The sequence below is a fragment of the Lutjanus erythropterus genome, chromosome 7 (genome assembly GCF_056507025.1).
Source record: "Lutjanus erythropterus isolate fLutEry1 chromosome 7, fLutEry1.hap2, whole genome shotgun sequence".
Lineage (NCBI taxonomy): Eukaryota > Metazoa > Chordata > Actinopteri > Lutjaniformes > Lutjanidae > Lutjanus > Lutjanus erythropterus.
Genome location: NC_139323.1, coordinates 1,846,258 through 1,859,808, shown reverse-complemented (window position 1 = coordinate 1,859,808; position 13,551 = coordinate 1,846,258). Strand labels below are relative to the sequence as shown.

At 37.7% G+C, this 13,551-nt stretch overlaps 1 protein-coding gene across 1 annotated transcript in view; it reads left to right on the top strand.

Annotated features, from left to right (window-relative positions):
* Positions 1-13,551, top strand: part of naaladl2 (N-acetylated alpha-linked acidic dipeptidase like 2) — a 753,458-nt gene that overhangs the window by 110,967 nt on the left and 628,940 nt on the right. The gene's annotated exons all lie outside the window — the stretch shown is intronic.

Below are 13,551 nucleotides of genomic sequence, written 5' to 3'. Positions count from 1 at the left end.
GTTTGCTTCATTAAATGCATTTGAACTGTTTCCATGTGCTGCTGTCTGCATTTTTGGGTTCACCATCTTGTTTCTATTTGACATATGTAGCAATCTTACTCAGAGTTCATGTTGTCTCAGCTATTCTTACATTCTCACAGAACCTCCCTCAAGTTTCTAGACATCTTACAATCTTCATACATAGAAACAAATAGTTTGATGAATATTGAGGAGTTGAGTGCATAATTGAATACACTGAATAAATTAGACAGCCATAACCCCAGCCATTTTAAATCTGAGATATGTAGATTTGCAATGATTAATCAGTTATTAAATTTAATCACCAACTATGTTGATGATCAATTAATTGGTTTGAGTAATTTTTGAAAGAAGAAAAGTCAAAATTGTCTGATTTAAGCTTTTTAACTGAATATTTGTGAGTAAAACAAGACATTTTAGGACGTCCTCCCAGGCTTTAGGAAACATTGATCAATATTTTTCATCACATTTTCAAACAAACAACTATGCATCAATTAATTGAGAAAATAACTGACAGATTAACAAACTATGAAAGTACTCCTTAGTTGCAGCCCTAGAGATGTGCATTGAGAATTGAGGATAAATGTGATGTTTTCAGAAAAGCCACAATGTTTTTTTTGTCCAGGATGAACATCAGAAGAAAGGATCAGGTGTGTGATGCACAAAGAGAAGCTAAACAGTTGATTTGGATTGGAGGGTAGCACATGTACTCTAATTAAGGGGCTACTTCATAACATATTTTGCAACATTTCATAACAAAATAGATGTTTGAGCCATTTCCCATTAGAGCTTGAGATCTGTACCTGACGGGACCCAACATGTTCGGGATGGTTCAGGCCTTATTTCACACTTATTTTATGGGTTAATGATGAGTTTGAGCTGTACTTTTTAAAAAATTATTTATTTATTTACATTTTTCTCCCCAATTTAGTCATTGCCAATTCCAGTTCCGTGCATGTATTGTCCTCGTCACTGAAAACTCCAGCTGTTTGGTGCACAGAGGGAAGCTTGTTAAGAAAAATGTCGGGCTGTAATTGGGTTTTGGCCAAAATATGCTAAAGAGGGTTGGGTTCTGGTCTCTTTCAGACACAATTTTGTCGGCATCTGGCCTCAATGGGCTCAACTTTTCAGGCACAATTAAAGCACTATTTCCCATCTGCTAATTCCACTGCAGAAAACCTGCAACTTCAAAATGTTTGTAAACAGGACAACTAATGGCTGTACACTCAGTTTGCTGGGTGTTTAATGGGAATTCAAACAATTAATCAGAACATGCTCCATCTCCATAAATCTCTTTCATCCAGAAATATCTTTAATAACAAGCTAAAAAGCACCAAAATGCTGTTTTCCCGGGTTTATTTCATCACTTCCTGTTTGTGTGCCATGAAATCATTTGGGTCAAAAGGGTAAAAGTTCATGGAGATTAGACACTCCATTTTCACACAATGCGACAGGTGTATTTTTGTATAGAAATCATTGTGCAGCATCTTGAACATCTTTTCGCAGAGACCAGGCTTTTATCTGACAAGAGCGACAGTGAGTGCAATCAATTAGCAGTCTGAAACAATCAGCAAAGCATACTCACAGCACTGAGCTGGAACAGTGGTTTCTGATAATTGGTAGACTGTCCTCCCACTGATATGATGAATAACCATGGTGTTTCTGGGAATGAAAGTCTCTAATATTTTCCTAAAGTGGGATCAGCACCACTTCAAATGAAACTGAAGAGTGCCTTTATGAGACATGGAGAGAGGGATGGTGGAGAGATAGTGAAATATATAGTGAGGGAGGGAGGATGTTCAGTGTGGGGCTCATTAACTCAGTAGATGTAATCAGTGGGAGGGAGTGAGACATTTTACCATCGATTAATGAGCAGCGCGGGTAGTGTGCTGCTGCAGCCGTACTGTATGTGCACTGACTGAACTCTGCTGTCAGCTCTGAGGCTCTGATGTAACAATCTGGGGATGATTATGTATACATCTTTGGATATATGTAGATGCTCAGGGGTGAAATTGGAAATTGGGATGTGTGTGGGAGTTCTGATGTAACAGCTTCAGTAAAAACAGTAAGCGCTCTGCATGTGATGCAGGTGTACCAGTGCTGTTGACTTGTTCAGAGTGAGCCAACTTTACCTTTGTTTGGCCTGGTGACTGAAAGCAGCTGGGCTCTTAATTATCTAGACATTATGAGTGATTTGCTTGTCAAGGCATTGGTTATCTGTGTAAAATCCCACACACTGCTGGCATGTTGTACAGCTGTATTCAACCAAAGAAAATCTTGGTCAAGAGTGTTTCTTCAACTGCAGGCATTTTTGATTCTCCAAAATGAGTAAAATTCAACTATTGTGAATTTTAATTTTAAGCATTTGAGCCTATAATACATAGAAATAGCCAATAATATCCCAAAATTCCTTAAAGACATTACAATTTTTATCTGGAATATGCTTATTTTTTCAAGGTTTTCACCAGTTGTTCTTATTTATTTATTTTAACTGCACCATTATGTATCATTTTCTATAAACTTTTAACATTTGTGTAACAGTTTGTGCATTATCTTAATTAGTGAAATAATTAAAATAGAGGATTTCATGTTTCTTCTTCTGCAAAATTTAAACAGTAACCTTAGATGTCAATTGTGATGATACACAAAAAAGGACGTTTTATAACAGATATTGTAATTCTAACCTGTAAATTATCTCCAGTGTTAAGTGTTAAGTGTCCTAAGTGTTAAAATAGGGTTTGCAAATAAAAATCAAATTAATACCTAAAATGAAGCATTAATAATAACTTGTGTTGACAAGGACATAAAGTTGATGGTAAATGGTGACGTAACCTTTAGCAAGAAGCTACTGTTCATATGAGCTGGATTACATTGTGTTCTCGCTCAATACCTGACCAGTTTCTGAAATTATAGTTCCTATCAGTCACCAGGACATAAAAAGATGGAAATTAGACTCTACCACAACTCAATACCTTAACACAACATCTAAAACTGTTGCGTTAAGGTATTGCTGCAGAAATGACATTTTTGATAATTTTGCAGGTAAAAGGCAGCTAACAAGGTCTGCTATGTTAGCTTTGACTCCAGACTTCTAATATCCATGAATTGAACAGTTTTCAAGTTATTTTTAAAATGCAGTTCAACATACACAGTTAATAAGCTATTTTGTGTGGGTGCACAATAAATACTCAGGAAGAAAAGATGATCTTTGCCTTTATTGTCTTGATCTTGAGGGTCACCTGGTGTGGGTGGCCCAGCCTGTGAGCCATGTGTTCACCTGCTAGCTGATGTTCCCACAAAGAAGTAGGTTTGTGTAGATTTAAAAAATAAACTTTACTGTGGAATTCATTCAGTGCTGCCTTAAGGACACAAAGTGTGGGACAGGTGCATTTAAATTAAAAAGTCATAAAAATGATCAGTAAACAACAACAACAAAAAAAACCTTGGTGTAAAGTAATATTTATATGAAGCAGTTGCATTTGAAATATAATGTGATTTTATTAACTAATTTCACTCATCTTAACATTGAGACCACAGTTGTGGGCCATGAACAAAAGTGGTGTTTGGACCCTGCACTTGATCTCTACATTAACTAAGTCAGCCACAAGGTAGTTATGCTAACAACCTGGGTGCTAGGCTGAAACAAGTTACATAACTTTGCCAACCAAACTAATTCCTGCAGTTTCTTTGTCACACACAGCTTTATGTTTACTTTCAAGACATGTACTTTTACCTGCAACAGCAACACAAATACACAGACAGAGCTAACGCTAGCTTAGCTAACATTAGCACTGCAGTGTAAACACAAAAAGCAACATGAAAAAACAGTTACTGGCATCCAACCTACCACTCTCATTAATAAGTTGCTTAAAATGAGACTTAACATTTCAGTTTCTCTTGACTGCTCGTCAATATTGAAACTCCAGCCTGTGGTAGAAGACACATTAGCAATGCAACATGCCAACAGCAAGTTCAGCAGACTAACCCACAAAAATAAACCTTAAAACAACATAAAATGTAAGAAAACTTGCAGCTTTCAGCTGGTATTGATCCATTATTGAGCTTGAACCATTACCGACATTTGTTGAGAAAGCAATCTGGGGAAGTAAAATCTGTCAAAAATAAACCTAATCCACTCAGCTCTTCTGTCTTCTGAGGCTGGGGGCGATGCAGTGATCTGTGCTAGTTTGTTAGTTAGTTTGGAACCGATGTTCAGTAAACAGCCTATCAGTCAAAAATAAAATACACCAGGTCTGCAAGTCCGCCCTCGAAAATGCGCTTTGTCTGACTTATGAGAATTTGGTCGTACAGAGCAGGGCCATGCAGAGACCTTTGGATGGGCAGGTGCTCAAAGTTAAAACGGGGCCACGAATTTGCTCCATGGTGCTGATTCATAATCTGCCCATTATTATTTGTAGTGCTAATAATAAAGTAAAAAATAGGGGTGCTCCCATAGCTCAGTTGGTAGAGTGTCACCCCATGTACTGAGGGTATTGGTCCTCTGCAGTGCTCGCTGGTTCGATTCCCACCTGTGACCCATTTGCTGCATGTCATTCCCCCTTTCTCTGAAGATATGACAGGAATGTCATATCTTCAGCTGTACCTACCTAAAAGGCAAAAAGCCCAAAAAATAATAATAATAATAAAGTAAAAAATAATTAAATGATATAGAAATCATGTATTATTTAAATGTATTTGTGCTTTTATTCAGTTTGACTATCCAGTTTGTGCAAGACAGCAAGGTTATAAAAGTTATATATTTTATATTTATGCATATTGTATTGAATTTGTGTGTATATATACAAATGTTAGAAACAAGTACTGATATGTTTAAATGAGAGGTTGAGAAAATCACAATTCAAATTCTTCTAATTATTATTGTTATTGTTGTTGTATTTATACTGAAATAGGCCAAAATTATGTGAATATGCATGTACATTGCATAGTTTTAGTGAAATAACAGCCTATGCCTCATTGCCTCTAGAAACATAGGAAAAACACTGCAACTCACTTGACATTAAAATGATACAGATCTCTAATGCACTTTGCCCATGACGAAAGAAACATATAGACACAAAAAGAAGCCTGACATACTTTTTCCCCTCAGCACGCTGTGTGTGGTTAACTAGCGGCTATAACTTATGAGAGGTGTGTGCAGAGTCAGACACACACACACAGGATGCTCATGGATCGTATCACGGTTTTGAGTAACGGATCGGATCATTTTTCAGATCAGCAAAAAAGAAAAAAATGGTGGGATTAGGGTTAAATTATTTTAAAAATGCACTTGTCTTTGATCTTTGTCTGTCTGTAATTATCACCATAGTTATGTAATGTAATTATAATGATAATAGTAATGATAATGGTAATAATATTAAAAACTTAAAACTTGTACAGTGCTGTATGTACATATATTAGATCATTATACACTGTACAGTATAATACACAACTATACTCTGTAGTCTGGCTCAATGTCCCGCCTACAGTAGCACATCTGATTGGTTAGAAGTCATGATCAGTCAATCAATCAGCAGACACACTGTGTCACAGACGGGGTGAGACAGAGCTGCACCGGTGAGCAGAGAGGAGCTGTGTAGAAGTTAAGACAGCTGATATCACCAAAGTTTCAATGAACATCACAGTTTTATGATCTGTTTCTTTGGTGATAGCAGAGTTACATCAGTGAAAAAAGTTACGGTCTGGATTTCACTCAAGGTGATGTGATGTCGCTCTTCACAGAGATGAGCTGCACACAGCAGCATCTGTCCTGTCTTTTCACTGCAGCTCTGCATTGAGATTTCTGGTATAATAACTTATACAAAAGTAACAGTGACAGTAAAACTATGATGCTCACATGTGGTCCGCGGATCACACGCGTGCCGAACCGTAGAGGTCAATCTGAATGAGACACGGATCAACTGCGATCAGTTGCTTAGCAGCGCTTAGCTACAGGGCACATTTGGGCACGTCAGGGCAGTGAGGGCACGTCTACGTGGATCATGTGACCAACCGAGGGTAGATCTGAATTATTGTTATTTTGTTTTATTTATTATTTTGGGACACACACACACACACACACACACACACACACACACACACACACACACACACACACACACACACTTACATAAAACAAACAAACAAACAAACAAAAAAACACTTTGACAAAAGGGCACTTTGGGCATCAAGGGGCAAAGGGGCAGGTGCTCCAGCACCCTCCGCCCCCCCCTCTGCACGTGCCTGGTACAGAGCATATTGACCACCCAATCAGAAGAGTTCAGCCTTGGCACTGACACATTTGAATTCTTCAGAAAGTGCCAGTTTTGTAACATTTTCTCTGTGGGTCAACATGTCTTCTGTTCTCCTTTGACTTCTGCTTCTGTGTGTGGAGCGTACGGATCAGCAACCTGCAGCTCTTTAATCCCTGGTGACTCCTAGTGACTTTGAAAAAAAAAAAAAAGGAAATAAATAACTGTTGTTCTTTTAGCATTTTAATTTTCATTTATGACCATTGTAGGTCTGTGAAAAAGTTGAGGCAACTCAAAATTTCAAGGCAACGTACTGTGATAAATTTACTTTTGAGCACAACTCACTCTTAGGTTTTGAAAAAAAAGTTTTACCAACTACTGATCTTTTGTTAAGATTATTCACTTTTCTTCTTATGATAAACTTAAATATTTAAGTTTTAGAAAACCAAAAAAAGTAAAGTAGAGTAAATCTACTCAAGTGAAAGTGAATGATGGTTAAAGGTTTCAAATTCTGAAATAAAACAATTTAATTTTCAGGCACCAAACCTATGACAAATAAGGTTGACAATTCACTGGAACCAATTTTTGAAATACAATTTTTACATGTTTCTTAAACTCAAGGATTCAAGTTTATTTCAAGAAGAAAAGTAAATCATCTAAAGATCACATGTCAAAACTTTTCAAAGTTTATTTCAAAAGTTTGGATTTGTCTCAATTTTTTTTCAGTGTGATTCTTACATTTGGCAACTATAAAAATTTGTAGGTTAGGGTTAGGCTAACCGAATTAAAAAACAAAAAAAAAAGTATATTTTGTCAACCAAATGTGTGTTATAGCCTATGTCGTGGCATGGTGCCTTTTCCCCTCCTCCTTTAAATTTTGGTGGTGCCTGGTCTCCTGCAGTCTCACAAGCTCACTATGGATGACAAATAAAGAAAAGAGAAAGTCCTCAGGAAAAAGAGAGAATATAATAGTTGCCGCTCCAGACTTTTTTTCTTTTGATCATAAAGGTTGCAGACCGCTGGTATACTGCAGCCACTGTGCAATGAACATGTGTGCTACAGGCGTGGGTCAACAATACAATGCTGTGTGATACGCTCAGTAGAGTTTCACTGCGAGCAGGTGGAGAAAAGTCTCAAGAACAAGAGGTAAGAAAAAGGCTCATAGCTAAACAGCAACAAAAAGCACTTGAAATCTTTGCACAGGCCAAAAGATGGAGAAAATTATTAGAGTTGCAATGATCTTATATATTTTAAAATTAATCACTTAGCCAGTAGATAAACTTAGAAATGCCCTCTATGATTTTCCATTAGAGCCTGTGATGAACTTCCACTGCTCCATGTTAGGCAGTTTCATATTTACAGAGCGCTGCTGGGAAAAACACTTCCCCAGGAAAAATAAAGAATTAAATACAACAAAAAAAACAAAAAAACATTTAATCTCTTCAGTGTTAAACACAACAGCAAAAGAAATGAAATTTACAGTGTACTTAAATATGCAATATTTGTCAAGTACTGTATTTAAGTATGAGCATATGCAGTGTAAAGATGGTAAGACTAAAGCATGCAGTGCGTTTGTGTAAGTACAGCGTGCATCTCCAGCACAGAGCAGCCATATGGGACACATTATGGGCCCACCGTGTGGTGTCGTCAAACTGACAGGACACAGTGATTTAGCCCTGCTGGAAGTGGATGGATCCATGCTTACCTTCAAAGTCATCTGTCTCCTGCTCTGTGAGAGTCTAAAAGCCCCCAGGGACACGGTACAGCATGTTGGCCATTCAAGCACCTCTCAATTACTGCTTTTAATTTCCCCTCCACTGCTGGTCCGTCTCCATTAGCTGTGACATTTCTCTCACATGGTAACTGTACAGCATCTTTTCAGCATCACATCACAGTGCCTGTCTGCTGCAGAGCTTTTGGTGTGTTTGCATATCATGGTGGGGGCAGACTGTAACAGTGTGAAACTAAGTCTAGGGAGGCGTTACCCTGAGGCCAGACTGTGTGGAAATTTCATTTGGGTTCTAAAAAGCTCATTTCTCCTCAGGCTTATTTTTGGCTTCAAACTAAATCATTTGATTTAATGAATTAACTTCTTTTGGTTAAAGAAGTCATATTCTTTAATGTGCTCTCTGTATGTAATTTACTTCGACTGAATCACATGCACTTTCTGTTGTGCAGTCGGTTTAACTAATTTTAAACTCGGATGGATGAGAGATTTTACTCTTGTCTTGTTTGTTTCACATTTGACAGAATTGTAGGCAACACAATATCAAATGTTTGTTTTTTTTTTCTCAAATTTTATTTGTTTTACACTGTCACAATCTGCACTCTGTAAAATCTAGATTGATATAATTGGGTCTTGGATCTACTGATGAAGGCCATAGGAGGTGATTAAGTGATCTAGATCATTTTTTTTTTTTTTTTACCCCTTTGTTAAAACTTTTCTATCTTGGTGTTAAAGGCCGAAGCAGAAGCAGAAACCCTCTACTCCTGGACCCATGTAACAGGAGGCTTGTTCAAAATTGCCACAAATTGTTAAATAGCAGTAAGATTCTATGTGTACGCAGGCTGCAACAGTTTTCATTAATGTTAAAAGCTAAAACTCAGCTTTTCATGACTGTGTTGAACAATTTATCAAAATTTTATCTAAATCGCCATATGGCCTCCTTCACTTTTCAAATCACAGGAGGTACATTATTGGTTAAAGTTGAAATGTTTGTCAAAAAAACAATTTAAATTGAATATTTTCATGCTGGCTGACACATATTCTACAGACTTCAGAAAACATCCTTGTTTGGTATAGACCCCCTGGAAATCTCACCACAATCACTGTAATGTTTCTCAGTTAAAATGAGAATAATGATGTTAAAATTATAATTCCCTCTAATGACGGAATATTGCAACTGCATTATCAGTAAAAATAATCACAGTTATCTATTTTTTCAAAATTATTTAGCCCTACTTTAAACTGATTTAAATGTGGAGACAGGAGGTGCATCATGACTCGATTTGTGATTGCTTAACCTGAGTAATGACTTGACTTGTCTGACTTATAACAGGGGCTCAACTTGACTTGCTTGATTCTCACCACATTGACTTGGGACTTACTTGAGACTTGAAGGTTAACTGGTTGATTCCACCAAGCACAGCACGTATGGACCACGGTTCTGATCTGTCCTCCGTACAACTGCAAGCTCTACCAGCGTTTCAGAAGCATTTCAGCAGCGAAGCATTTTCCCTGCCTGATTATGCTCAGATGTTTCCTTGCTCTTTGTGCTCCTACCATGGATAAGCAGGATACGTGGTTAATTTCTTTCTGTCTTAATGATCGGGTGTCTGCATGGGGTCTCTTATTTTGAAATAACCAGATTCTCCCTGCCTTTTTTGTGTCTGACTTCCTGTCCATTCGATCTGCTCTGTGCTAAATAGACTTGGCGCGTATTTGAAGCAGAGTGGAGGGCCACTTCGAGGACGCACCAGGGCGCTGTTGGTGGATTCATAAGCATTGTGTAAAATGGCTGCAATCAGCTCCGGCTGACATGGCGCAGCTGTAACGCGATGCAGCCGTTTCAGGTGGAATTTAGCCGAAAGACTTGAGATTTTCTTATGACTTGCACATGTGTGACTTACTCCCACCTCTGGTATGTATAAAACTAGTCTGACTCACCAGATGCACACTGCAGGTATAAGTCTGCCATTGGTCACTGGTTTCATGTCTGCTAACATTTTCTCCGGCAAACAAAAAAACAAGCTCCTTGTTGCAATCTGGCAAATTAGTGCCTAGTACGTTACTGGTACATACATAAACAAGCTAACAGCTGTTAGCTTTTCTTTTGCAGTGATGTAGTCACTTTAATACGAGAGCTCACCTCCCAAGGTGCAAATGTTCCATCAAAACAAGTTCCCAGCATCATCGCTGCATCTTGGGCTCAGTGCCAGCCAAGATGTCTGTGATTGTTTTAAAGAAATGCAAATAGGGCACTGTCTTTTTACCCTTATAGGAGAATGTGTATGTGCGGAGCCAAACCTTTTTACAGTGCGGAGCACTGTGGAGAGACAACAAGTATGTCCCCTCACATGTGGAGAATATGATTTGTATGCATCACCACTGTGCTTCATTTATAATGACTTTTTATACCTTTACAAAAAGATCCTGCAATTTGGACATTGCACTTGGAGTTTTGTTAATATGTTGATTAATTCTTCAGCCATAATGGTAACTGTAAACACCAGTAATACTTACTTACTCCTACACTGGGAAGATATCTCACCTGTACATCTAGGAGCATTTATATCTAAATATTTATAGATGTAATGAACTCCAAGAGACATAGTTTAGGCTTTTAAGTATTACATTTAATAAATAATTGCTGCAGTCCTGTGAGATTGCGCCTCTTCATTAGTTTTTCTTTTGGATTTTCTCTTTTTACTTCCCTTTGTGGACAGGGCAATTTTCCCGACACTAGAAATTACATGAACACTTAAGATATTTAGCTTTTTCTCCTCTTTAAAGTCACAGCTTCAGTAAAAAAAAGGAAAGGAAAAAAGGATGTTCCTATCATTCCCCGTAATAGCTTGGAAGGTGCTAGGTGAAGAAATAAGAGATGGGGAGAGAAAAAGAAAAACGGAAAGATAAAATATTCTTCTATCACTTTTTCTTCATTATTTTGTAGTATTTCTGAAACGGGGCAGTCATGAATTTGAAAATAAGGTTACCTTCAGAAAAAAATTGACTTAAACGGCTCATGAGATCAATCGTATCATGAAAAATGAGAGAAATAAGATTCCTTCCCAGCGGCTCTCTCTTGGTTGCTGGGACACTGACTTTAGCTATATTTCTGAGACACACACACACACACACACACACTCTCTCTCTCTCTCTCTCTCTCTCTCTCACATGCTCTTATACACATAAAACAATCATATTATGATTAGTCAGGAAGTGAGTGGCTGTTTTCTCTGCTTCTTGTTAGGAAACATGTTTGTCTCTCTGCACTCTTTCTGTCTATTAGAAGTCATCCAGAGCATGTTTGGGCCTTTTTCTGACATCGCAATTTTACACGCAAACAGGGGAGGAGACAAGTACATGAAAGGATTATGGTTTAAGAACACTTCCCTGGCCTGTCTACATGAAGCATGCATACTGTATGTGTGTGTTTGTTTTGTTGTGTTGGTGGTTTGGTGGCAGTGGTCCACTCATTTTTAATCTCTGTCAGTTTTGCTCCACAGGCGCCATGGTCACGCACAATCTTTTCACTTCTGTGTCATGTCACACACATGTGCACAAAACACTCATACACTCAAACACACACACACGCCGTATCTCTTCCGCTCAGTGCCGTGCCATTTGGTGAGCGGTCACAGAATGTAGACACAGGAGGTAGCCGACTGTGTCCCTCATGTTTGGGCGTCACAGTCACTGAGTTCTCCTACAACTACTGCTTACAATCTGCTGATACACACATCAGCCAACAGGTGCTGGGACGTCCACACACAGCTGCCTCTGCTCATCAGAATACACACACAAATTAAATGACAGTCAATGGGCCTCATGCAAGAAACCATTTATGGACAAATTTTCTTAGTACCCATTAATTTCTGAGATTCACTAATATTTTTGTTCTTAAGTAAGAGAAAATCAAGAGCACTCTAACCAACATAAGAAACTGTCCAACACAAGAAAACACGTTTAAAACAGTATATAAATATTCTTAATTAATATTTCTAATAATAGTAATTATCAATTATTTGTTCTAATTATAATTAAAATATCTGTAGTTATAATAATTAAAAATATTCAGTGCTTTACCTAGTGGGACACCTTTAACTGTCAACAGTTAACAGTTCATATTTTAGCTTCATATTTGACAAGTCTTCCCACATCTATTTCCTGCTTCACACATTTGCTGCTTTCATCTATTTTATATTATCTTAGATTCAATAATTTAGGAGTTTCAGACTGTTGGTCAGACAAAACAAGTAATTTGAAGACGTAAACAAAGCCCAAAAACTGATATAATGAATGAATAAACTGAATACATAATACTTTTTGTGATATTTTAAAATAAAAGTGTTAAAGAAACATAGCTTTTCCTTTAAGCTTCATTCAGTTGATAAAAAAAATGGCAAATTGTTTTTTTTTTCTTTACCACCAACCACTTAATTAGAATTGATAATTCTAATTAATAATCATAAAACTTTTTATTTAACCGAAGTCTTATTTTTAACTCCTTCATTCTCTTACTTGAGTTACTTTGTGTCTCTCTGCTGAAATAACATCTTAATGTGTTTTTTCTTCTTACATCTCTTGGTCATGGTTCAGAATGTTTGCACATGGAATATCAAACAAATGTCCACAGCCTCTTGCTTTAGGACCAGGTGGGATTCATCAGCACGTCTGGGAAAGAGCAGATTTGGGTGGTTTGGTGCATCTTTTTTTTTTTTTTTTTCTTCTCTGAAGAGAAAATTAAAAGAAAATATAAAGGACAATTCAAGATAATGATGCTGCCTATTTCTAGGTGATAATATGTTATCTGAAGCAGCGGGGACTACTTCCTTTCTAAGTGTAGGTATTGACCAATGGTCAGTGGAATAAAACACAGTGAGGGAATACATGTTTACTGACATAAACATACAAGTTAAGTAAATTTTATTTATGAAGCCTCAAATCATAACAGCAGTTATCCCAGGGCTTTAGCTTATAATTAAAGAGATAATTGATTTTTTCCCTTAAAGTCAGCAAAAACAGCAGATTTTTCGATACTTCCAGCTCCTCACATATGATTATTTGCTATTTTCTCTTTTGTATCATTGTGGATTGGGGCACCCTGGTAGCGATAGAGTGTGTACACGTATCAAGGCTGACTTCTTACCACACACACAGACACACACACACACACACACATACACACATAACATAAATACACACAACACATGTATGCACCGAGTCAAAGCGTGCGGCGCTGATTTGCTTTCCTATTACCACTTATCATACCGAGGTGTCACATGTGAGATGGACCTAGTCTGGAGTGGGACCAAAGTGAGTCCAAGCTGGCTGCAGTGACATCTCGCCGACCGCGGCCAACTTGCGACATCATCCCTTTGTCACCATCGAACTCGTGCTTGTGCAAGAGAGCAGAGAGAAAGAACTTTCTAAAAGTGACTGTGTGTTCAGCTCTCAGGTCTTGAGAAGATAATCTCTGTGGTTTGATGTTTCTCTTCTGTGTTGCTGTTTGTACATTTAGGTCTCTGTTGTGTTTTACCATCATGTTCACTTTCAGGCATG